Below are 27,668 nucleotides of genomic sequence, written 5' to 3'. Positions count from 1 at the left end.
AGTCACATGAGCAAGTTTCAGTAATACATTAATCACAATTCAAGATACACCAGTTTATGTTGCTAGCCCAAAATCACACAACTGCAATAGAAATAGTGACATGAGCACTATATACAATCATCATCAATTCAAGACACGAGTAACATGAAAACCGCCGTGAAGCTTACATTTGACCTTGAAAATAAGCATTTCTTATGACAGACTGTAACATGTGAAGAATACAAGACAAGCACGAATGCTAACAATTAGGACATTAGTGCCGCAGTCGAGCAGAGACGATAGAAGCATAAAAAATGCGAGTTGCAGCACCATGGCGGACCCAAATGCATATTTGAAGCATTCGTCGTACACCTGTAACAGAGAAGGAAGCGGGGAAATAAGACAATGCGTAAGATAATGCAAAAGAGATGTTATTGTTTTTTTGGTTTCTTTTTTCTTTGTCTTTCGACTTTTACGATGTCAATAATCAGAAGAGTCATGAGAATAAGTGCTAAGAGAAACAATGCTGCGAGTTCAGTAAGTTGGCTTATGCTAATGGATTCCATGTTATGTGAAGCGGGGAGGTGTATGTGAATACCCAGGTGCAGAAGAGGCCAATTTATACAAAAGTTCAACGTGTTTGTAAGGTGGTTTTAAGTGTGAATGGAGCTAAAATACTTGAGGCTCGGATGGAGCAGGGCAGAATTTAATGGTCGGCATAAAACGAAAAGCTTACGTTAAGTGAGAAATCGGTGCAATTAAGTGGTCGATATGAATAGTGAGTGACCCCTAAGTAATAAATATAGGGCCCTGGAACGCGACTGTAACGTCTTTACCTGCCATAGAAAGTCCTGTCAGCTTATGAATATCGTGCACATGAATAGGATATTCCTTATCAAGCCACAATGAACCATGATGTACGCGATTGATGATAAACTTGGTACATCGAGCAAATTCTCCAGTTGTACCAAAAACAAGTCAATCTCTAAGTATCGGGATAGTGGATTTCTGGAGCGGCTCATAAGAGGACTTAATCTGAGGTACAATCTCACCAGACATCAAGGGAACATAATCAAGGTACATTTCAGGCCGTAGAGCTGGAAACAAGTATCCATCTGAGAAATTGTGATCAACAAGATGAACTTTCTCGACTTTGCCTTGCCAATCACCTTAAACTTCGACTCGGGGATCATGAATTTCGGCAGGAACAGCAGTAGCTCGACCCATGGAAATAGATTGACAGCGATAGACACAGAGGACAGGGGGCCGTGGGCGAGAGATGGACGCGGACTGAGCACAGGACGCCAGGGCGGAAGAATGAAAGGGACTAAAAAACAAACTGATAAGCAGTGCCGAATGTACCCCGTACTTATAGACAAAACGCGGCGGGAATGACCACAAGTTTCCATTTCTGGAAATGACCGGACATAAGCCGAACCCATTGCTAATTCTCTTTATTGACTATATTCCAGCCGCCTCTCTCCAATCGATCCTACCTACTCTCGGATAGTGGCTCTATCGTTGCTCAGGCAACCTCTCACTCAGGCAACATAGTGGACGTAGAGAAAGAATGAAACTCTCTCTCTCCAGCATAAGATGGTGCAGGGTGTGGGCAGAAGAAAGAGCGGGCACAAGAAAGAGACAGGAAGCTTCGTGGGTGGGCCGGGCAGCATCTCTCTGGTCCCAGGCCTATCTCCCTCTCGCTTCTGCCTAGATTCGAATCAGCTCGCGGGATATTGATAGAGAGCTCAAGCGATTTAGTTTGGAAAGTGCTAGCAATAATCTCATATATAAGGGGGGGGCATACTATCAAGGAGGGATAGCCAAAATAAGGAGCAACCTCGCAAGCTGGGGTATAACAACTTGTATCTCATACCGGTCGAGTCCCATCCTCCCCGATAGAGTAACATAATGCCTCATCGATTATGGCTATCGCTGTCTGGATCCCTCCCCCAGCAATCTATGTCTTACGTACGAGGGAGAGAAGGGTAAGGGTGTTTTTTCGTGTCCTCGGTGACCTACCTCAAACAACTGGGCTTCGGTCCCCATTCCTTAGTCGGCTCCTTCCCGTCCAGCAAGCAGCATAAGTGTAAGAATCGAATCATAATTGTTGTACCTCTCCTCTCGATGGTGGCCCTTATGGTCGAGCACCTAAAGGTCCTCTCCTTAACAGTCGAGCCTGCTTACGCATCCTCTCCTCTCCCTCTCCTTAACAGTCGAGCACCTAAAGGTCCTCTCCTTAACAGTCGAGCCTGCTTACGCATCCTTATCAGTCGAGCCTGCTTACGCATCCTCTCCCTATGGTCGAGCACCTAAAGGTCCTTATGGTCGAGCAACTAAAGTTTCAATTTACTTATTGGGTGGGGGGGCTCATAACCTCAGTCGAGTCTATGGCGGCCTTATGTCGAGAGTTCGGCAAGCTCACCCTACGGGCCTGTTGTCGAGAGTTCGGCAAGCTGACCCTCACTGACACACTTGGGTTCTGGCTGAGCTTCCTATGGCGGAAAGCGGACTTCAAGCGTAAGGAAAGGGTCCTAAGGCAAGGATCGTTCATAGGTCCTAGGGCAGAGGCATTATGTAAGAGTAGTGTAAGTCAGGTCCCAAGGAGTAATTCCAAAGGCTATTTCCCCAAGGCTGTAGGGAGTTAACCAAGAAGAGTTTCAGGAAGGTATCCCAAGGCTGAATCAGTAAGGCAGAGTTTCAGTTCCCAAGGCGTCTGATGATAGGTTCCAAAGGCTGAGTGTCAGGATCCCAAGGAGTAGTTATATGAGGCGGCCCCATAGGTATGAGGCAGCGGGTCCCAAGATAGATAGGGATGTTTCCCAAGGAGTAGTTCTGATGCGTTACCAGGGCTAGTCCACCACCACAAAAGGCAGTAGGTATTAGGTTACCATATTCCACCCAAGGCATAGGTAATAGGCAGAGGTTCCAAAGGCGGAGTTTAAGGCATTTCAAAAAGCTGTTCCAAAGGCTGAGTGAAAGTTTCCAGGGATGAGGGCATAGGGTGTTACCAAGGCAAGTCCCGCGCAAGGTTGTATGTATGACCCAAGTAAGGCTGATAAGTATGTTCCCAAGGCTGAGTTTGATGAGGGTTCCAAGGATGAGTTTAAATCGAGAGTGTATACGTCCAGGTCCGGTCAGTGGTAACATGTCATGCCTGGTAGGGTTGTAAGGGTAATCACTTTTCCCCTTTCATTTTGTGGCTCACCCCACTCTTTATTCGGAAGATGTTGGCAATCCAATCTCTTTCTATCTCTATATATCCAGCAGCTTCCACCAAACTAAGATTTCTGTTGGTGAAAACCCGCCAGTGTCTTTATTTCCCCTTTGATTCAATCAAATTCCTTCTGCCCCTGGTACTTTCCCCGTACCGTGTGTTGTCCTGTCCCGTGCTGGATGTGAGAATACGCCACTAACATAATCCCATTCATTCAATCAAAGCATGCCCCTAGTTAGCTAGTTTCGTTTAATTAAGCACAAGCCATCCATGCATTATATATGTGCATATCCCAAACAAAAATAAGCTAAGCACAACCTGACACTCCTTAACTTCTTCCGTCCCCTTTGGCCGGCCACTCCTCTCCTCTCCCTTATGGTCGAGCACCCTAAAGGGTCCTCTCCTTAACAGTCGAGCCTACTTACGCATCCTTAACAGTCGAGCCCCCTAAAGGGTCCTCTGGGCCAGCAAGCATCATTGTAAGAATCCAATAAGTATTGGTGCCCCCACCTAATTCACACACTTGGTTTCTGTCTGCGAACTTCCTATGGCGAACAGAAAACGGACCTCATACTGACTTATCATACGGGCTCCAGAAAGCTAGACAGACAGATGACCGTAGACCGGTTCTTCCGTTGGATAACTGGTATTGGGATGTAGCACCTGGTGAATAAGGATCGGAATGTATTATTGGAATTGGTCCAACATCGGAACGTCTTATTAGTGAATCGGACTTGATTGATCTCATTGATTGGTAGATCGTTTCGGTGCATGGTATATAACTGAGCTCGTTGGTTTGCAGCATGGGCGGCCCAGTGGGTGGTGCGCGGGAGAAATGCGCGATCTACTTATTGGCATTAGGACCCCGCCCAGTGAAGCTCGGTAATAACCTTAGTAGGATTAGGCCTAGGTTGCGCACAGTAAGCTGATGATGGGATCCGTAGCGAAACTCTATTGTCACGGGAATGGGTGGAGGAACCTAACTTGCCCTGTTACGAGCCATTGGACGGTCGGTTTGGAACACATCGGAATCCTGCCTGTGTCTCTGGAGCAAATGCGCTTGGCGATCGGGAATGCTCGCCTTGGTGAATCAACGATTGGTATCTCGCTCAGGGTCGATAGCTATGCAATTGGTGTTGGATCGATCGACATCAACTGGGACTGGATATAGATCTGCGGGATCCACTTTTGGCCTTGGATCTCCAATGAATTAAACCGGAGAATCTGCTACGTGGTAAACTTGATCCGCATCTATATATGATGCTGGTGGTTCGGAATTTAGAACCGTGCGAAGCGAACCTGGGACTGTAACTGGCGATTCGTGCTGCTACCTATGGCCTATGCCTATGTGTGCTTTGGTTCTTATGGCTCTCGAACTGCGACTGACACATTCACTGGTATTAAGTCTAATTGGTCCAATTCAAGCTTTCATTCCCTTTCCGCCCGGGTTCGAGGGGAGAATCAAATGAAAAGAGGGGTAAACGCAAAAACTATATAATGAATTCATTGGTTAGCCGGTTTCATTCCTTCCTTATTCCCCCTGCCCATTGGTGGTGGTTGGTCTCCTTCCTTTCCTCTCCTCCCGGGCAAGTAGAGCTATGTATCTGGAGCGGGCTGAAGGGAATATCCTACCGAAGAGCATATATCCCTTGTTTTAACGTATGATACTTGCATATCTAATTTTGTTTCGACATATGATGATACTGGCATATATTTCTTTCCACCGATAGTAAGTAAGTGCGGAGGTCTTTGCTAGCTGGTAAGCCACCAATAAGTCTCCTCCATTGGAGCTATATGTTCTCATAGGAGGTGGTTGTTACTGCTTTTCTTTCCACCCTGCCCAAGAGGAGGTGTTACAAGTTGTGGTGACCTACCATATCAACGTGAACTGTTATAAATACTCCCCTTTGGATGGAAATTGATCGCTTGCTTTTTTCCACTTTAAACCCCCGGTGTTTAGGGTTGCCGGGGGTTACTGCCACGATTTACCGGACGGCTAGCGGCGGGGACACAGGTGAGTGAATTTGTACCATTCAAGTTAACTTACCCGAAAGAGGTTACCCATAGACCTCATGAAACTTACATGGTTCACAGACAGGGTTACACCTCGATTGGTACATGCAATTACGATGCTTACATACGTTGATTATCCATTTGAGAGTCATAGCCCAGTTATAGCCATACAGCCTTACCCAATAGAGATTTCCCCATTCATCCTACATACCCGAGTAGAGAAGTCCTTATCATTACTAGATAGAAGTTACCCATCAATGCCGAGAGGAGAAGTGAAGTAGTCCCCTTTCAATCCTTACCCGACTGAGATGGACCCTACGGGGTTGTACGTACGGAACAGAGGTTCCTACCTGCAACACACTTACCGATACAGAAACAGAAGAGTTACTACTGCACCTCAAATAGAGCACTTCACATAGCCGCTCATAGCCAGGAGTACTAGTTGTTCATAGCCAGAAGTAGCAGCCAGCCTTAAGGTCATAGACAATCTCATAGCTAGAAGCTCTAATCAGTGATAGAAGGTCATTGCTAGAAGGTCAGAGTCATTGCCAGTCATTGCCAGGAAGGAGGTTATTGCTAGCCGATACCCAGTCACATTGCCAGTGGGCATTCCAGCCGGTCATTCCAGAGGTTCATTGCCAGAGGGGGTCCAGTTGTCATAGTCAGAAGGTCAGCCAATAGACAAGATTTATGGTCATTCCAGAGGGTCATTGCCGATAGCCCCAGTCAGTGCCAATCATTGCCATCCAGAGATCAGAGTCGATCATTGCTAGAAGGTCAGCCGATGGCCAATCATTTGAAGTCATTGCCAAGAAGGAAGTCATAGCCAGGTCATTCATCGCCGCCGATAGCCGATTATAGCCGATAGTTGTAATCAGAGCCAGCCGGTCAGTGCCCATAGCAGCCATAGCCCTCGAACTCTTCCTCGATTTCTACCCTCGACCCTCGATCTCTACCGATACGGAACCTTGGGAATGTTATTACCTAGGCTAGATGGAAGGAATGAAGATGCATTACATAATTTCTCGGCTACTCGGTTTGGCTCATGGGCTTGGCTATTCGACTGGGATACTACGCTTGGCTTGGATACTTGGATACCCGGATACTTGGATACTCGACTTGGCTTGGTTACTCGGACTGCGCTAATCGACCGCTTGGCTTGGCTACATTGATCCTAATTGGCTACTCTGCTTGGATCCCGGGCTACTCAACTTAGCTACTCGACTTAGCTACTCGGATACTCGGTTTGGATCATGGGCTGGGCTGCTCGGTTGGGCTGGGATGGACTGCCGGGCTCGTGGGCGGGGCTTCCCGGTTGGGCTGGCCTGGGCTCCTAGGATACTCGGCTTGGATACTCGACTAGAGACAGTCATAGCCTAGAGCAGCCGTACATAGATCTCGACACTTGACCCTCGAACTCGACCTCTTCCTACACCGATATGGAACAATATCCCTCGACCCTCTACCTCGACCCTGGAACTCTTCCTCGAAATAGACCTCGACCCTTGACCCTCCTACGGAGGAACCAGAGCCCTAGAACTTGACCTTAGCTTAAACCAATTCCACCTCCACCAAGGACGCCCAGTCCACCTAAGGAACCTTACAAGTCTCCACGTCTACCAAGGCCAAAAAGACGTATACCCAACACGGTACGGTACGAGACCGAGTGAGTGAGTGAGTCACAGCCCCTAAGATAGATGGGGGTCTCCGATAGCTGATCGTAAGCCGTTCATATTTGATCATAGCCAGCAGGCAGGGCAGGTCATCGCCGATAGCCGGGAGTCCTTGCCGGGAGGCCTAGCCAGTGCTCATTGCCGATAGCCGCTAGCTGATGCCGCTAGTCGATGCTGCTAGTCGATGCTGCTAGTCGATGCCAGGAGTGTCGATCCAAGAGGCGATCACTCGATGACAGGTGTTGATTCACTCGATACCAAGAGTCAATGCTGGGCTGGGATACTCGGGATGGGTTACTCGGCTGAAGACAGTCATACATAGGCGCGGAGCTTTTTGACATTCTCCCTACGAGATTGGCCATTTTCCCTTGGCGGAGGTTAGGGAAGTTTGACTTCTCATTTTCTCACGCACTCCTCTCCCTCGTAACCTCGGTCGAGTCGATGGCGGCTTTTTAGTCGAGTGTGCTAACGCACCCTCCGGGCCTCAAAATTTCCAGCTACTCGTATTTGATCAATGCTGAAATCGCGTAATTACGTAGATAATAAAGCGTAATGAATTCTATAATGAAGCATGTTTCTCTATAGTTCATGTGCCGAGAAGGAATAATGAAAATGAGGCCTTATATATTATCTGGGGCTCAAGGAGATGTTATCTTTTCTCTTCCTTGGTTAGAGACCGTCAACCTTCACTTGATTGGATAAAGCTTCATTTTGTTAAAGACCTCCAAGCCAGTAGATACATACGGTAGGCACGTCTTATGGTAGAGACATACGGTCACCATCCGGGATAGGTAAGGATGGATATTGAGGTACATACGGTCACCCTCCGATTCAAGACCTTCCGCATGGAGTAGTGGTTATCTTTTCTTATCTATTGATAAGCTGCTCCACCCTGTCTAACCATAGGCATTGACCGGCCATTGAAGTGAATAAGCATTGACCAGCTTTGACCTGGGACTAGCTACACTAATTAAAGGCTCATCGAAGTGACGAAGTGGGTGGACTTAGTTACGAAGTTAGACGCATCCCCTGTTACACGGATTCATCCGGGATAGGCATGGTCAAGGCTCGCTTGCTGGCATCGATTATAGATTTGTGGCATTGCATTGGGTTACTCGCTCTATTGACCAGCTTTATTCTCGGGATAGGCAAGGTCCCGGAGGGGCTTGCGCTTCCTAGTGCAAGGACCCAACAGGGGGCTCGACTGATAAGGAGAGGAGAGGAATTACCTCATGAAGGAGTTTCTTAAGCTGCTGATTCACCTGTTCCAGCATATCCCAACTATAGATGCACCTAGCGCAACAGATGACATACTTTACTTAGCTAGGGTAGAGCTAGAGGCTTGCACTATTGGGATTTCCTATTTATACCATAGTAATCTAGTACCTATAGTACTATAGTACAGAGTTAGCTCAGATGGGCTTCGTCTTTCTAGACGTTTCTTTACTCCTTACTTCATTAGCTCTATTCCCAATCACAACAGGAAGCGCTTAGTTTCAAGTCTATTAAGTGCATACAAGCAAGTACTCATCACAAGGGGGGTTTATTTCAAGATTATTGCCGCTCATAAACCCAGATGAGGAATCACCTATAAACCTACCCACTGGATTTTTGACCTAGTAAAACATCAAAAATGCAGCCATTTATGCTTATTGGAAGGTACCGAGGGGCTTGTAAGCTATTAGATTCATTAGAGGTACTCATTCTCTTACTCCCGGAGCTACTTAACGCTTCCTTATGAACTTACTCATTAAGGCTCTCTCGGGATATACTTTCGGGGACAAGAGATAGATCCTCCAACAGAACGTCTCGTGAGCACAGTAAACTCCTAGGTAACGCCTACCTTATTTACAGCTCTTGCCTCCTCTATCAATACATTGCAGAATCCATAAATGACCTGCCCTCTTTACTATCCTACAATACAATGCCCAGGAGGGGTTATCTACGTCGGGAGCAAAGCGTGCAAGAGCTCGGGACAGTAAACAACGCCTTAGCATCCGCTATCACTATGCAAGAATGACAGTGCTTCGTGGGGATACATTCTTTCTCCACTATCTTATTCATCGGGGTTAAGCCAGGGGGTTCAGCCATCAGATCGGGGTTACTGCCTTACTCTAGACATCATAGCCCACATAGACCTTACATCATACATAGCCCACATAGTGGCTTGCCGCGCATAGCGGGTTCACTTTTCAACCAAAGTAACTTATAGCCCTACTCCAGCCAGAAGGAACACTACTCCGTGCTGTAGTTACCTTGCCTCATGATACAAATGAATACTGCCTCATAAACCCGCGTGTGAAAGCTCATCCACCAGGTGCGCACCAAAGTATGCAATAAGAAGTGTTATAGACAATTTTGTGCCTTGCAGCATCAGGCATGAATTGTCAATAATCCAAGGGATCCAAAGTCCCTAAACATGATGTTCCTACCCCTAGAGGAACAAGGTCAGCAAACCAACAGCTCTCAGATCAGTTCTCCACCTGAAAACACTCAAAAACAAGCAATCCTGAAATCAAAGCAGGTGCTCCACTAGGCTTCTGCGCTGAAACTCAACTCCTCCATGGTGTACCTACGTTGCAAAGCAGGTAGAACAAAGGCCACCTGCGCTGAGCGAGATGGGACAAGTGGCACACTGAGTCATTGCTCTGGAATCTTCCAAAAATGACACTTGGATCAGGGATTTCGCCTTGTGATGAGTCAGAGGCTCTGTTTCTCCAAGTGGAAGCAAGGTTCTCCAAGTGGACTCAAGAACTGAAGATCAACTGAAGAGAGAGAGGACACAAGGCAGCTACACATCAGTTGCAAGCTGACTCATCCTTTCTCAATTCATCTATATATTGAGCTCTCTCCTATGAGCTCAGGAGGCTGGAATTTTGTGCAAAGTAATGATATGCTGTTGGTTTCACTATAGAACTATTGGGTGATTGCTTGAAGGAGGTGAAGAGGAGAAATTCTTTCTGCTGGATTGGGGCCTTCAATGGTTGTAACCTTCTCAGAACTTTACTTCTTCCATTAATAAAAGCTATTGAGGTTCTTCTATATGCATTTGTTTCAATGATGTATTGTGATGATTGTATATTTGATTTATGCTAATCCTTGAATCAGTTATGAATGCATGCTTCTTGTAGTTTCCTTCTTTGTTATTTTGCAGGATCTCATTGTAGTTGGGCCAGCAAAGGGGCAAAGAGCTAGGAGCAAGCAGCAAAGAGAAGAGATTGGAGAAAATATTAAGCGCAAGGAAACGGTTAGTGCATTTCTTCATTCTCTCTTGCTTTCATAAAGAAGTAAACCTTAAGTAGTCTTGTTTACAGTTGTTGCTGAGGTACTATCACCCTTAGAGTGGGATAGGGTCATCCGAATCGGATACTTTTCCCTACAACAAACTGGCGACTCCACTGGGGATCGTATCTGTTTGATTGTTTGTAGTATTTTGCTATTCATTTCCTGAACAAAAGAGTACCAAATCGAAAAGCTTTTGACTATATCAAAAGCGAAGTAGAGGGCAGCTACTCTAGCTCATTCCTGAGCATGTTCATGATTTGAAGAGCTGATCTACAAGGATCCTTGTAAGCTCTTAGTGATATCTTTTCATCTTCCTTGTCATCCCTTAGTGTGTGCTTGACTGATAGCTTCTGATTTGAGAAAAAACTGTGAATTTTTGAGAAAATTGTGACCCGGAAACTGTGAAAACGCAATTTTCGTTTTCCAAAGCAGGTAGTACACAGGCTACCTGCTTTGCAACGCAGGTCCCGAAGGGGCTACCTGCGCTGAGAGCCAGACTGGCTGTGCAGCACCTGCGTTGGACCAATTTTGCCTTGTGCATTTGGGGTTTCCTCCCTTTTTCTTGCTTGTTTTCACTATAGATTTTGCAGCCAGTTACCAGTCTTGTACCTGTTCTGAAACCAACCTTACTTGCCATCATTCCACCTCTGTTATATAACGAAATTGTACTTGTTCTTTTGTATTTCTTACATCATTTACAATTTCCCATAACGAAAGTGAACTAGTCTTGCTTTGGCCTCTTAGATCTGAACCTGTGTTAGGCATTTTGTTGGTCTAAAGAGTTAGCTTGTTTGCTGTCCATAGCTGATTAGTCTTTTTACTTTCGTCATTATGGTTTGATTTCATGTATTTCCAGTGATTAAACAAGTAAATCTTAAGGTGTCTTTTGATTTTGGACAAGCTTGTTTGTTTTCACTTTAAATCGAAATCAAAGTTAAATAACAACTTTCTTTTTGTAATACATCAACATTAAGAAAGGGAAAAGAAAATACATGCATTGTGCATTTTGCATTTGAAAAAGTTTGCATGATGATTTAGGAGAAAGTGCATTAGTTTGTGCTGTATGAACTGTGTGAAAAGATATGCCTTTCTTCTCCCTCAGTAGTTAAGATTTTCATCAGTCAAAAAGATTTGAAAAAGCTTGCTTCTCATCTTAGGCTGCATTTAGGAATTTGTCATATACATCTCGTGGTGAACCTTGAAAGGCAAACTTTAAAAAGATCAACTTAAAATATACTGAATGAACCTAACAACGCATTGAAACATAACGCAAACACATAGAGGTCTAAGCTAGAGACGTGTTCCGGCGTTGTTAAACGTAGTGACTGTCGATCTCTACGAAGGTGGGTGATTCCTCCTGAGAGTCGGTGGCACTAATACGGACTTGTGCTCCCACGTACCGTCGAGTATATATTGGGAGACCCCTATAGGCATATATCCTTTATCCTTAGGAAGCCGTGTCGGCCGCCCTACTGATCGCAATGCAGTGAACACAGCATTCACGAAGATTGACCACACGTACCGTAAAACATATTCCGTGGTTTTGCGAAAGGTTTGGCACACCCTCTGCCTAGATCTCCAGAGCAGTTTCTTTTGGCCTTTTTCAAACTCTATAACTGAAAAAGTCTAACCGAGCATTTGTCACTTCGGGCTCGTTAATACATCGAAGGAGACTAGAGTCATCTTTAGCTTTTTCTCGACTCTTAAAACATGAAAAAGCAAAGTTATGTCTAAAAGCGTCTAATAAAATTCATTCAAATCGGAAACACAATTTTTACCCTTTATATTTTAGTTGATCGAGTAATCCGCAATCGTGGAAGAAAGTCAATTGAATATCCGTCGTTCGCGAAGGCTTGCGAGTCAACCGTCTTTGTCTCCGGAGTCGAAAATAGTCCGAGCAAAGCGAGCTCGTCGAACTAGTTCAAAATCTCCTTTAAAAGTTAGAACAAGTGTTCCAACAACATCTGAGATTCTGGTTACTCCAAACATTTCCGGAAACCCTGCCTCTATAGAAGAAGTTCAACCGTAGCAAAAGGACAGTAATACTGATCCTAGTCTGGGGGCAAATACTTGTATAACTGAACCAGTTCCATCTGTAACCGGTCCAGAGAGCTTTGTTCCTCAAACATCTGTCGTTGTCGATACAACCCCTTCTTCGGCACCGGAAATCTTTTACGGACCTGACGGTCTTCCTCTTCCACCTGGTCTGATTGCGATAGAGGAAATTATAGAGGAACCGCAAGTATCCACTCCAACTCATTTTGGAGTAGGGGTCACTCTATTTCCTGCTACAACAGAAGTTTGTCCATCACCAGTGGAAGTTCCTGTAGAATCACTAGGCAATCAATTGGATAGACTCAAAATGTCTGAACAACCGTCGACATCTAAGACTGTGTCGAATGACACGGCGACGGCAGAATTACCTGCTGCAAATCTAACAATGTTCGTCGGCATACCATCTGTCCCAACTAGCTCTCAATCGCTAGAAGGAGTCCACCAAGGGACTATCTTGGCAGTATGGTCTGTTCCTGTTTGTTCCAGAGTAATGTCTGGTAACGCTTATGGTGAGACTCATCAAATTGACCCTTTTGGGAATCAATTTAGGCCAACCAGTCCTCCAGGACAATCAATTGCCTTGAGCTCTGGATTACCACCGTATGGGGGGCAGTATGCCCTTTCATTACCCCCTCCAGGAGGGTACCCATACGGGAGTTCTCAACCTTATTCAAGTTATGGCGGAATTGCAACAAGTAGTTGGGCACCTATGCTATCCCAACCACCAAGAGTTGTATATTCTATCCAACAGTGTGTACCTGTGACGAACATCCCAACTACACCGGCTATTGTAACCGTGTCGCAAGTTCAAACGATGCCTGTTGTATGTCAACCTCAGATTTCTCAGGTTCTCATGCAACAGCTCCTTAACCCTGCGACCCAACCACAATCGCCTATTGGTGGGGCGACACAAGTACAATCGGGTACAATTACCCCACATCTTGGTCCAATGGTTAGTGTAGCACAACAACCCATGGTATCGCAACCGTGGATAGTGCAATACCAACAGCCACAATTCCAACAAGTGTACCAAGGTTCTGAACAGCAAATATTTGCGAATACTGGACAACCATATATCCAAAATGGTCAAAATCAACCACTTTATAGTGGTCAAGTCCATCAACCGTATCAATCATACCAACATCAACTCCATTATGCTGGTATGCAAAGACCAACTGTTCATGCAATTCCATCGTACCCTGGTTACGCTTCCCCAAACTTGAATCAACAGTTACCATTCGTGGCGACTTTAGAGTTGCCTGATTTACATCGGTTAACCAATGATCCAATTGCTTACGCCCCGTGGTGGCCAGTGATCCCGCACAAACTTCCATCCGACATTCCTAAATTCAATGGAAATCTAGGTGAAGACCCGTCGAATCATGTGATGACATTTCATCTATGGTGTTCATCGAACACTTTAAATGATGATTCGATAAGGCTTCGCCTCTTTCAGAGGACATTGACAGGTCCAGCGGCGAAATGGTATATAGAATTGCCAAGAGCTTCGTTCGACAATTTTAGCTCCCTTGCCACGACATTCTTAACCCACTTTCAATTACCAATAAGGTATGAAACGGGAACAGAGATATTGACCAACTTCAAACAGACAACCGCAACTCATATATCAGATCATATACATGAGTGGCGACGTCGACGAAGAATGGTTAAAACATATGTTCCTGATCAGCTTTTAGCCGAGTGGTTTATAAAGTCGTTACTTCCGGCCATAACGGAAGATGTGGCGAAGGGAGGAGTCGTAACAGAAGAGCAAGTTATTGCTCGTGCGCAATATTTGGACTTAGTATATACTCAGTCCGGCACGCTCTATGACAAGATACCAGACGCCCCTAGACCGGAGTTTTCAATCCCTCCTCCTCCTAAATCGAATAGTGACTCTCATGCCAGCGACGGCGTGATTGGCACGGCAAACTCGAATCCAAAAAGGGCCAATCAAAAGAAGGCCCGTAAGGATTCGAATCAAAATGCGCATGAAGAAATTCTTGCTTCAGAAGTAAATGCCGTATCGACAGATAAAGGCAAAGAAACCAATCAACCAGGAAGCAAGAATAAACAAAACAAAGAGAAGAAGAAAGACCAAAGAGGATCATATCTTAAAAAGCCTTCTTCGAACTCTCCTCGGAAAGGGAAACCAAAAATTCCATGTTTTATATGTGACGAGGATCATTGGACAGCACACTGTCCATATAAAGCTGAGGTAAAAAGATTCTTCAAGAGTCCTAAAAATCCAGCTGTGTTAACGGATCCATTTCCTAATCAAGGTCAAAATCTGGTTGATAGTGGAAATGCTTCCCCGCGCCAGGTGTTAATGGTGTCGACCTTTGAGCAACAAGATGACGCTTTGATTTCGACAAGATGCACAAGCTGCGGGAATCCGCGTTCATCGAACGACAAAGGAAGTGATCAACTGAGCAGCTCGACGGCAACTTCGACAGAAGTTGTGCCACCATTTATTACGGGAAGCATTCCAATGATCCAGGGAAGGAATCATTCTCTCCAAAATATTGGAGTCATTTTCCTAAAAGAACCTAATCTAATGGGTACTTTTGCATTGCCGCCTTCAAGTAATCTGGCGGAAATGACCACAGTGGAATATGAGACCTTCTGTTTCTAACGGATCTAAAAGATCGAGGATAGTTCCTATCTCAGGTCAACCTCGTTAAAAAATAAACATAAGTTGTGAGCAATCTTCCCCTAGAGTTCAAGCTCACCCAGAAAAATGAACCGGTAAATAACCTTGGTAAATGTAACCTTTGACAGCCATATTAAAGCCCTTGGTCGTGTTCTTGCAGTCTCACCTCCATCCGTTCATTTGGCCAATCGTTCATCTCCATATGTTTGTTTACCCATTTTGAGGAACAGCTGCGAAGAGTGATTTCACTAAGCCATCCTTGTGACACTGCCGTGATTGGAAAATTCCAACCTGTACCTGGAATCTGCTGCTATCCCTGTTTATCACTCGTTCCTTAAAAGACGAGTCTCCTTTGAGCTCTTTTCTCCTGACTCGTAAAATATGAAAAGTTTGCCGAGTTTTGGCCTTCCAGCTCGTTAAACGACTGGAAGAGCTATCCCTCCTCTAGATTTTAATCTTTTTGGACCTGAGGGATTATTGCACAAAATGATCGAGCACTTGTCTTGTTCGGCTCGTTAAAAGTACCGAAAACTCATCCCTTCTGTATTGTTTTATACTTTTTCGGACTTAAGGGATTAGATGACGAAAAAGGAATTCTGGAGTCGACTTTATGTACCTTTTCAGACTCTCTAAAAATGAAAAGGACCGAGTTATCCTTGTCGTTAGACTCGTTAAATTCATTAAATAGCGGCAAACTTGTCTTTAGACGAGACGAGAACGAGTTTCCCTATCGCTAGGCTCGTTAAAATATAGCGATGGGCTTGCCCGAAGGGCAGGTTATAGAACAAGCATATGTTATCCTCCTCAAGCTTGACAAAAATAAAGAGGTACTGGTCAGAAATGACTGGGGAAAAATTGGGAGAACCTCACAGCTTTAATGGTAGCAAGTCGCTCTTGAACATGACACTTTGTCCTCCATATCACATCGGGTTGGGTTGTTTCATTCACCGGTCTCATCACCATGGTCCTCGCCACACCATCCACATTTGGGGTAATGCTACCGATCCATCACATCAGTGTCGTTATATGTTCAAGAGATGTTGTTCTGCAAAGAGTCAACCGTGTCCCATCCACTGCCATACATTGTCCTTCATCCATTTCATGACCGCCACCCTGAATCATACATCACAGTTTGTTTTCACCTCATCACAATCACTAGCTCAGTTCCGTGTCACTGATGTGGGATTCATTAAGGCCCTCCTCTGATGGATCGCTCCTTGTCGACATCAGCTCATTATCCAAGGAGTTGATCTAGGAACAACCCCTTCAGTACTTTGAAGCTTGAATGCCTCAATGGCAAGTTTCTCACTTCCGGCGACAGGTATACATCAATGACCTTCGACCAGAAGATTTCGCATGGTGGTCGACGCCAAGTCCTTTATTCCCACCATGTGAATTGTACTGCTGTACCTTGAGGGTCATCATCCTTATCGGTGATTCCTCTCGCGCTTGTTAACGGTTTACATCATTGACCGGTAATCAAGCGATGTCCTTCCATGTTCGACTTCAAGAAATTCTCACATGGATCGACTTGTACATCGAGTAAAGATCGGAAGAAATTGAAGACCCCGGATCTAGTTTCATCCATCCGGGCTGCGATATATATTCAGGATATAAAGACATTTGATGTGTACATCATTACAACAGATGATCATCTTTCTCAAAGGATGATAATTTCAGCAAAGAATTATCAGTCTACCATCAGACGATCGTCTGTTCTATGTACCAAAATGAATTTATAAAGCTGAGCATGGGAATGCCCGCCTCAGCTAGATCATGAAAAAGTATGAAAAATAATGTATTGTATTGTATCTTATTACAGGACACTTCTCAGCAGATTGAATGAACTTCGGATCCTCCTAATAAAGCATTTCACCCGATAAACGACCTCATACTTTAGGGGGCATCTGTTATAGACAATTTTGTGCCTTGCAGCATCAGGCATGAATTGTCAATAATCCAAGGGATCCAAAGTCCCTAAACATGATGTTCCTACCCCTAGAGGAACAAGGTCAGCAAACCAACAGCTCTCAGATCAGTTCTCCACCTGAAAACACTAAAAAAAAAGCAATCCTGAAATCAAAGCAGGTGCTCCACTAGGCTTCTGCGCTGAAACTCAACTCCTCCATGGTGTACCTGCGTTGCAAAGTAGGTATAACAAAGGCCACCTGCGCTGAGCGAGATGGGACAAGTGGCACATTGAGTCATTGCTCTGGAATCTTCCAAAAATGACACTTGGATCAGGGATTTCGCCTTGTGATGAGTCAGAGGCTCTGTTTCTCCAAGTGGAAGCAAGGTTCTCCAAGTGGACTCAAGAACTGAAGATCAATTGAAGAGTGAGAGGACACAAGGCAGCTACACATCAGTTGCAAGCTGACTCATCCTTTCTCAATTCATCTATATATTGAGCTCTCTCCTATGAGCTCAGGAGGCTGGAATTTTGTGCAAAGTAATGATATGCTGTTGGTTTCACTATAGAACTATTGGGTGATTGCTTGAAGGAGGTGAAGAGGAGAAATTCTTTCTGCTGGGAGGTGTTGCTGGATTGGGGCCTTCAATGGTTGTAACCTTCTCAGAACTTTACTTCTTCCATTAATAAAAGCTATTGAGGTTCTTCTATATGCATTTGTTTCAATGATGTATTGTGATGATTGTATATTTGATTTATGCTAATCCTTGAATCAGTTATGAATGCATGCTTCTTGTAGTTTCCTTCTTTGTTATTTTGCAGGATCTCATTGTAGCTGGGCCAGCAAAAGGGCAAAGAGCTAGGAGCAAGCAGCAAAGAGAAGAGATTGGAGCAAATATTAAGCGCAAGGCAATGGTTAGTGCATTTCTTCATTCTCTCTTTCTTTCATAAAGAAGTAAACCTTAAGTAGTCTTGTTTACAGTTGTTGCTGAGGTACTATCACCCTTAGAGTGGGATAGGGTCATCCGAATCGGATACTTTTCCCTACAGCAAGAAGATATAAATAGAAGTGGTTATCCCCGGTAAGGGTAAGCACATAGCCGACTCAGGGGCTTTTACATTCCGATCAGGTGCCCGGGTACAGGTCTCTATTCATTAGTATTTATACCCGGTAAGCACATGTGGGGTGGGGGAGCCCTTATATTGAAAGCCTCGATTGGGGTCGGCAGGTTTGAACCAAAGGAAGGCAGATCTCATCAGACAGCCATAGACTTCCTAGTTCGACCCGGTCACCACATAGCGGTTGCAACGAACGATATTAACTAAGGCAGATATTACGGGGAAGGGCACGAGCCTCATTAAACAAGATTTAAGGTAGGCTTATTATAGCTGTACTAATACGCAGGCAGCACTATTTAGATAGTTTTTTAGACAGATCATCCATCCTCTAGGAACCCCATCTTGCGGTTCTCTTTATAAAAAATAGAAAATCACGAGCTCCTAATAGGCAGGCTTCCACCCAGGAGATTAATGAGCGATAAACCCCTTGGCATAAGGAGATCAATGATGCATATACTTTCTCGTAGCTATTATTCCTCCTATCTATTATCTATTCTCTTTGAAGGGCACATCCCATCGCGTTTCAGAAACCCAATGTTTGGGCGATATTGGTTCGATATTGCCTCTCCCTTTGGTCGAGCCTGCTTGCGCATCATGAATGCATAATGACATATATAATATATCTCATTCATGACTGGAAGAAATGCATAATGACATATATAATGATATCTATATATTTGTATACGATATTACGGGTACGATCGATGATTCGAGCTACGATCCCATACGACGCTAAAGCGTAATTACATATATAATTATATTGATTGAACTAACTAGAGAGAGAAGAAATGAATAGATTCGGTCTAATGGGTAGATGCGCTTCGCCTCCTTTGGGGTATATACCCCCTCACTCAATATAGCTATCGTGCCAATATCATTGAATGGCTTGAAATCCATGAATAAGGTGCAGAAATCTTGAAGATCAGATTGGAGCAGGCTAGTATTTAATGATGGGCATAAAACGAAGACCTTACGTTAAGTGAGCGATCGGTGCAATTAGGTGATCGATCTGACATGGAGAGCAAATGGCATATGGAATGATGGATGTGGCGGCAGTAGGAAAGTATACTCATTAAGCAACAGGTTTCATGTCCTTGTTGCTTACTCTATACTGGAAGCTATTACTCTGGGAAAGAAAAGTAAAATTATTGACAAGGGATAATAAAAGTAACACAAATCAATTTAACTGCATGTGCAAAAACAATGTAAAGCTGGAAAAGACACAATGCTTGTGCAACAGCTTTCAACATGTAACTTCTTACCAAACAAATTGCCATCTGGACTCCACACAACACGGTTGACAGATACACCCGGTTCCTTTCTTATGCTGGCATTTAAGACAAAAGAAAATGACTTATTTCGCTAAGCTACTGCATCATCAAAGTTGTTTCTCTTTCTTATGCTGGCATTTAAGACAAAAGAAAATGACTTATTTCGCTAAGCTACTGCATCAGCAAAGTAATCCCTCTGGAAGCACAACTGACAATAATGGCTTTAAATTACAACCCAAGACATTGAGATTTTTTAGCAAAGAACTGGGAGGTGGCCATGATGAAAGTGGCATTCAGGAATATGATAACACACTGCTTGAAGAACTGCCAATAAATGAAACTTTGAATGTTTTGTCTACTGGTAATCAAAGGGGGGGTTACACAGATTCCTATAACTATTGTTGCTTGCAATCCATTGAGGAATCTATATCAACCCAATGCCCTTGTTTTTGCTAATTATGCAAGTAAATGCAATGTCACATAACTTGGAAAGGCAAATCAAACAAACTAAAAGCAATGTAATGTCACTAGTACCATCAAATTTGACACTAGTTCGAAGCTTTTGATGCAATGGAGCAAGCCACACCAAATTGTTACAGGTATATTGTTTCTCTTTCTTATGCAAGGAATGTGACTATGTTTATTGAAGCTATGGATAACAATAAAGCTGCTCATAACCACTCAACCAAGGGCTTTGGGCAATGAAGAAAACAAGGGAGCTCTTTCGATTCGAAGATATATTCTGAACTCTTATTACAAACTACCCATGGATTTAGAGGATAACAATATATGGAGATTGATGTCATTAGAAGACATTTGCCAAACTGATTGATTTTGACATCCACCTTAACCTCTAATATAGAGATCTGTAGCTATATGCCCACAATTTATGACCTGATTTGCAGGCAGGCAATCGGAACATCAAATTCCAGACTCAAATTAACATAGTAAATCTACCTCACTATGAAATTGAGAACTCGTTTCAGGGAACCGAGTTCATATGCCTATAATGCAGAACGAAAGCAATGTTTATCAACAAATAACAATCTGATTGCAAAAAGCGAGATGGTGGTTTCACTTAAAAGGTCTACCTTGTCCCCATAGGTGTACAGCATGCAACCACTTCCTCCAAAAAAGTTGAGATTAGAGCATCCATTTACTGTACATTCAGGGATTTTAGATTGACATGACCCCCATCAGGCTATGCTTTTGGGGCCGGAATGTTTAAAATGGATGAAATTCGTGGTGGTTCACCATATGGTGCAGGGGTTTATGCCGGTGATGGCACAAGACAAGCAAATAGCGTGGAGCTTGCTCTTGCAGAGCATCAGGGGAAGTACATGGCTGCAATAGTCAAAAGACTTGCTAAAGCTTGATTCTTTTCTATGGGCTAGAAAAGGAACTGATTTTTTTATGGACTCTGCTTTAAATCTCTTTGAAGTTAGCATATTCTTCTAAAAGTGGTGTGTTCTTTATGATAGGATCTCTTTCTATCATCTGTTACAGTGTGTCTCATATATTGCTTTTTGGAGTAGTTTTTATTTCATAGATTTTTATGTCAGGCATTGTTTATGAAGTTTACCACCTTTGTTATTCCAGCCTATTTGTCATCGATTAAGTGTCCTGATTTGCAGGCAGGCAATCGGAACATCAAATTCCAGGCTCAAATTAACATAGTAAATCTACCTCACTATGAAATTGAGAACTGGTTTCAGGGAACTGAGTTCATATGCCTATAATGCAGAACGAAAGCAATGTTTATCAACAAATAACAATCTGATTGCAAAAACCGAGATGGTGGTTTCACTTAAAAGGTCTACCCTGTCCCCATATTGTACAGCATGCAACCACTTCCTCCAAAAAAGTTGAGATTAGAGCATCCATTTACTGTACATTCAGGGATTTTAGATTGACATGACCCCCATCAGCGTTCTCATTAACTAACCTCCATTCAGGTCCTTGTGTTATCTTGCATACTGTATACAGAAAGCATATTATGCCACTAAGCAATCAGTAATGAGTTAACTTTCAAGAAGGCGGGTTAGGCTTCCTTAATATGCAAGACTTTCAGAAAGATGTTAACAAGAAGCAGCCCACATGAATAAGAGATGACAGTGGCCGATGACTCAGCTAAGAAATATCACTTTCTGAAAGAAAGTGATGGATCATAACAAGAAAAGGTGAATCCTTCACTCCACTTTGAAATTTCAATGATTGAGAAGTACTTCTTGGGAGGGAAACAGTAAAGGAGGAGAATTTATGGTCATAGAAGCTACTCCAAGATTAGGCATATCACATTGTTGTTTTCACACATATGCACCCACACAACAGATCCCACAGAAAAGGAGGGAAGGCTGAGCAAGAAAGAAACAATGCTTATACTCATGAAGGAAGTTGATCTATGGTAATTTAGTTTCTTACTTATATTGTTAGTTATATTGGTAATTTAGGTTCTTCACATTGCAAGAGCACCTGAAGATGGAGATGGGCCTTACAATTGGGAAAAGAAGTGTGTCATGAGAAGAGGCATCGATCTAATGACCCTTCCTACAAAAGTTTGTCAAGCCACTGTGTCAAATTCAACTCAACACAGAAAGCAAGCTGAACTGATTCATTCACACGTGAAACTCCTACCAGTTAGTGAGTTTGAATACCCAACAAGTTTGACTTGCCACTACTCATTGGCAGTACAACACATGTAATAGATATTCACAATATGGATAAAGGATAATGTTAATGTTTACAGTTCAACAGCCTAAACGATTTTATAGGGTGAGTTGTTGCTGCTCATGGAGAGCCACAGGCCTTCAAGGATGAGTACAGATGGGCAAGTCTGTTCTAGAAGGAAAAGCATAGGAGGCAGCAAACATACCAGCCGCACCTAACTCCGGGACACACCAGCGGGCAGACAACAGACATATGTCAATGGCAGAAGAGGCATTGATTTATCGGATTCTCTCAACTGATGAGTCTTATGGGAGGGGTGCACCAAATTCAATGAAGAAAAACATAATGGCTAACCCTGGTAAAGATAGGGGAGTTGCTGCTGCTCATGGAGAGCCACAGGCCTTCAAGCATGAGTACAGATGGGCAAGTCTGTTCTAGAAGGAAAAGCATAGGAGGCAGCAAACTATGTAAAGGAGTGCCCTCGCCTCACATAAAAGCAGCAAAAACATTCCATAATGGATTGTTAAGCAAGCTAATGCTTAAAATTAAATTCAAAGTTACATAACCAGATAGAGATACATGTTGTCTAATCAGCAAAGAAATCCAACAATTAAGAACCAGAATCTACATTAAAAAAGAGAGCACCTTCAGATCAGGTCTTGATCATGCAAGTTGAAAGTATGAGTATGGCATGCCCTTAACAGCATTGGGAAAGCTGCAACTACACATTGCAAGAGCACCTGAAGATGGATCAGATGAGGTTTTGATCATGCAAGTTGAAAGTATCAGTATGGCATGCCCTTAACAGGATTGGGAAAGCTGCAACTACACATTGAAAGAGAGACCCTTCTTACAAAAGTTTGTCAAGCCACTGTGTCAAATTCAACTCAACACAGAAAGCAACCTGAACTGATTCATTCATACGTGAAACTCCTACCAGTCAGTGAGTTTGAATACCCAACAAGTTTGACTTGCCACTATGTCAAACTATGACATGTCAGTTTTTGCCCAAATCTTAGTGGTCCATATTGCCAACAAAACATTGATCTTAGCATAACAGGTCTAGCAGAAGGAATTTTGTCTTTTATCTCTCGATTTTGTCTAGAGTGATTAATCAACATATTATAGCTTCAACCAGAGTCATTAACTATCTCCAGTACACCTGCACTATGAGTAGGTTAAAATCTAAATAAAGAAAACGTAAGTATGTTCAGTGCCTATCTTTTCACAGATGTTGTCTCAGTCAATCCAACAAATTTAAGCTATACACATTTCTAGGCTCTAGCGATTATGTCTTCAATGGTGAAATTTGTTGCAAACATTAGCACACATCCAAAAAGTCGATCAAATATTTCATGTTTCAAAATGCATGAAAAGATTAAGTTCATTAAAAGGAAAATATCACACGCAGAAAATTAGCACATATCCAATAAAAGCCTTGTCTGCTGCGGTATGGTTTAAATTCTTAACTTCGATTGCATCCTATGCACATATAATCATAAAAAACTGAAGAAAATGAGCTTAGTCTGCCAGAAGCATTTCTCAAATTCAAAAAGGAGAAAGGTAGAACTCATTTTCCATTACCTATAAGCGAGGAAACATCAATTTGCAGTGTCAAAATGTTCACAAACGAAAGAAATGCATCCTCTTGTAACCACCATTTCAACCAAGGTTCATATCAGACACCAAGCACAAATTAATGTGGCCAATTGATAATACCTGTAAGCTGAATGTTTTCAGAAATGGCTTAAATTAGCTCAAATGGACTCAACTTGAAAATAATAATGATCACATACAATCAAGTCAAGCTAAGATTGACATCTCATGAACTTGCAGTAGTAAGATGCAAGAATATCTTAGAGAACAAGATAACCATTAAAAGGATTAACAAATAGACTTGTACCAATAAGATGCATTAACCTTATATAGAACAAGAAAACAATCTACCAGATAAGAAAGGCAACAATTCTAACTTCAAGAAAGCCATATAAAGAAGGGCAATATTTTTTCCCTAGGGATTCATCATGTAAAAATGTTAAAATTCTAAATGGGGTGACATACTTCAGATGTGGCAATATTGTGGGTATTTTAACCCATCAGAAGCAACAAGTGACGATGAAAGAAATAATCATGAAGCACAGAACTCGGAAGTATCTAAGACATTTTCAATTGCACATAAATTCAAGATATAAAAAAAATCACAAAACGCAATTCCGTATGAAGATGACTTGACCTTGGTAATTCTGTTTTAATATAGAAACATATGTGTTATGTAAGAGGTAACATATCTAGGACATCTTCAATTGCATATAAATCCAAGATATGAGAAAATCAAAGGAATTTGATATGTATATAAACTTGATAATTCTGTTCTAATATATGATAACATGTAATCTAGGTCATATTCAATTGTACATAAATTCAAGATAAGAGAAAAAAACAAAGGAATTCGATATGTTTATGACCTTCATAATTATGTTCTAATCTAGAGAAACAAATGTGTTATGTAAGAGATAACATGCAGCTTGGGCAATGGAAGGCTGATAGAAGGAGAACATGTTTAAGTGGTCCAAAATAAACCACGAGGTCTTCTGGGTCATACAACTGTCAGTACATGTATGAGCCTTTAACTAACACTCGATTGTGGATGCACCGTAGAACACAGTAAATATCCTCTACAAGGGTCGTTTATAACTACATTTGAAAGGATGCCACACAACTATAGTCTGTCTCTTTATACTATGTTTTGACGTTCAGAGATTGACCAGCAGCACTATATGCCGACAGTTTCCCAACTAGATCAGGAGATTCAGAGTTGATGTTTGAACGAAAATAAGCAGCTTGGCTTTCAATCAGGTTTTCTTCCCAGAAATCTCAAGCCTAACATTTCTTTAGGCTTCTATAACACTCTACTTATTTCTTTAGGCTTCTTTAGGCTTCCTAGAAATCATGGTTTTGTTATTGCCAATTTCATGTTGTTCAAGGAAGCATGTGGAACCATGAGTAGCTTAATTTCTCTGCCTTATTTGAAGAACATAATGTAATGGAGTTTGACTTATCAAGTTTCACTTTCAGAAAACATAATGAATAATAAATACGTTGATAAATGTTTACAAAACCAAGTACGAAATGCAACTTCTAAGATATGTAGCTCCACAAAGAAATCTTTGGACATGGGCTGTCGTAGGCTTCAATTTTTAAGAAGTGGTAGCAAGAGCTAAGAGCAAAATGCAGCTTCTGTATACCAGAAGTTTTAAACAGGAAAGAAAAGACAATCTGAGGATAAAAAGGCATGTTTGCAAGGCAGAAGAAATGTATTCCTGCAAATAGGCTCGTTTCAATTTAATTTAAACTTGCTAACATTTCACAATTAGAAATCATAATAAGACAATTCATTACCCTGGACAGCTACAGAAAACTAATTTCACTATTTACAAGATTTCTCCCCAGTAAGAAACTCTTCACTCCATCGTAAAAATGGAGAAAATCATTTTGATTTCATGCAAATCCACTCGTAGCAGTTATATTAAGTTTCAAGCAACCCAAGTAAAGAAAAGTACTTAGGAACAATATAAATAATTTGCAAAGTGGAACTAATAAGAATGTTCAAGTTTGAAAACAGGTAAAAAGTTAAAAGGCTTGAAGTCTAAAGAACAACAATTCATTGAATCATAACCCAAAGCCATGAGAAACAACAATCGGGAGGCAATAAATAACCCAATGTCACCCATTAACAAAAGCATGGTTGAAATCAGAGATATAAATCATACATGGTAAGCATTCACATATAGAACATTGACTCAATATTTGTAACGATACCTAGCATTCTAACTCACAAATGAATATATTGTTTCAGTGATACCAAACTGACATTGATTTTTGCTGCATCGAGTTGCTTTCCTCTGTTTTTCAGATCAATTCACAACACGACTTAATAAAAATAGATAAACGGAACATATATCTCACCACAACAGCTAAGAGCAAAAGGTAGGCAAAGCCTTAATGACAAAACTATTTCACATTGCAGTCGAACTGATTCACCAGCCGTTAACCCTGGTAAAGATAGGGGAGTTGCTGCTGCTCATGGAGAGCCACAAACCCTTTCCCATCAGTGAATGGGATGCATTGTTGCAGAAGAATGAAACTGCCTTTCAGTGTGAACAAACAGGGCCTACACGGGGAGAATACCCAACTAGGACTGCCAAGGAGCGTAGCCACTCGGCCAGAGGGAGACGAGCGAACCAGATTCAGGAATCAGATGAACGGGGTTTTGCGTAGAGAGGTGTTGATATTGGGGACTCTGTTGAGCGGGTAGGCGGACACCTCCCGCCATGCACAGACACCTGCACAATAGCCGTTAAGATCAAACCTTTAGCATATGGCGGACACCAGCACAACAACAACCTTAGCATATGCCTGTTCGGATATAATACGAATTAACATTAAGAATTAACCAATTAATGTTAGCATTAACAACAAACCGTGATACCATAGCAGGAGTTATAGATCTCCCACACTCCTATCCCCAATAAAGAAATGCCTTTAAACTGCCCCATTCACTGGCACCTGATCTGGGTCTTCTCACGCTATCCCCCTTTGAGGACTGCCTATGAACTGCCCCATTCACCGGCATAGTCTTACCTCCCTAGATTACTACCTATGAACTGTCCCAAGTTCATCGTAGGAATACGAGTCTCTTTCCAAACCCTTTCCCATCAGTGAATGGGATGCATTGTTGCAGAAAAATGAAACTGCCTTTCAGCGTGAACAAACAGGGCCTACACGGGGAGAATACCCAACTAGGACTGCCAAGGAGCGTAGCCACTCGACCAGAGGGAGACGAGCGAACCAGATTGATCCAGGTGGATATTGGTGGCCACCTGCCAAGTCCACCTGGACCCCCACCATTGTCTTTCTCAGCACTTTCAGTTTCCTTAATTGTAGCACAACTTACTATTTTTAGCAGTTTTTCGGGTCCTGAACTTCCGGAGCCGTTTTGAGGCCCTAAACGACGTTTTTTGGGAAATCTGGGGCAACATGGGTCCATGGACCGATGTTGCCTTTCCCAAAGTGGTAGTGCTCGGATAGATCTTTCTAACGAGCTATTGTACGCGTCAAACAGAGATCGTATGCCAAAGTTACGACCCCGGGAAGTTGATGTACCAATTTACCCAAACGGGGCCCACAGTTTGGCGTTTCATCTCCTAGGGTTAGGTTTTGGAATGTTAAGGGTTGTCCATTGTTTCTCAACAATAAATAGGCCTTCGAGCCTCATTGTAACACAGTTTAGAGGCATGTAGCCATCACATCTCTTCTCAGATATAAGCTACCATCGCCCTAGCTAGTTTATTGCCATTTCTGTTTGTAAGCATATTTCAGTATTTTCCATTAATGAAATGAAGTATTATTTCCGCTGCATCTTTGTGTATATGGTTATCTCTATAATTTGTTGCGTTCCTGTTTAAATCCGGATCACAGATTCAGGAATCAGATGAACGGGGTTTTGCGCAGAGAGGTGTTGATATTGGGGACTCTGTTGAGCGGGTAGGCGGACACCTCCCGCCATGCACAGACACCTGCACAACAGCCGTTAAGATCAAACCTTTAGCATATGGCGGACACCTGCACAACAACAACCTTAGCATATGCTTGTTCGGATATAATACAAATTAACATTAAGAATTAACCAATTAATGTTAGCATTAACAGCAAACCGCTCACGGTCAGGCATAATGAACTGGGCCTAAATAGCAATTTAGGCTATGGTCGGGCCTCTTCCTCCTCGGGAAGAGGCCAAATAAGATGGCGAAGGAATAGATGGGCGCGC

At 42.8% G+C, this 27,668-nt stretch overlaps 1 long non-coding RNA gene across 1 annotated transcript; it reads right to left on the bottom strand.

The window, feature by feature from the left end:
* Positions 1 to 23,775, bottom strand: LOC149147672 (uncharacterized). Its single transcript, XR_016263318.1, has 2 exons — positions 23,426 to 23,775; positions 1 to 351 (listed from the first exon to the last, which is right to left on the bottom strand). It is a non-coding gene; the product is annotated as an uncharacterized LOC149147672 (long non-coding RNA).
* Between the last annotated feature and the right edge of the window lie 3,893 nt (positions 23,776 to 27,668).

This window comes from Pinus tabuliformis, chromosome 9 (genome assembly GCF_031772625.1).
Source record: "Pinus tabuliformis cultivar Carrire ecotype Pingquan chromosome 9, CPIR1, whole genome shotgun sequence".
Taxonomy (NCBI): domain Eukaryota; kingdom Viridiplantae; phylum Streptophyta; class Pinopsida; order Pinales; family Pinaceae; genus Pinus; species Pinus tabuliformis.
Note: the sequence above shows the minus strand (reverse complement) of the source record. Positions and strands in the feature narration are given on the sequence as shown.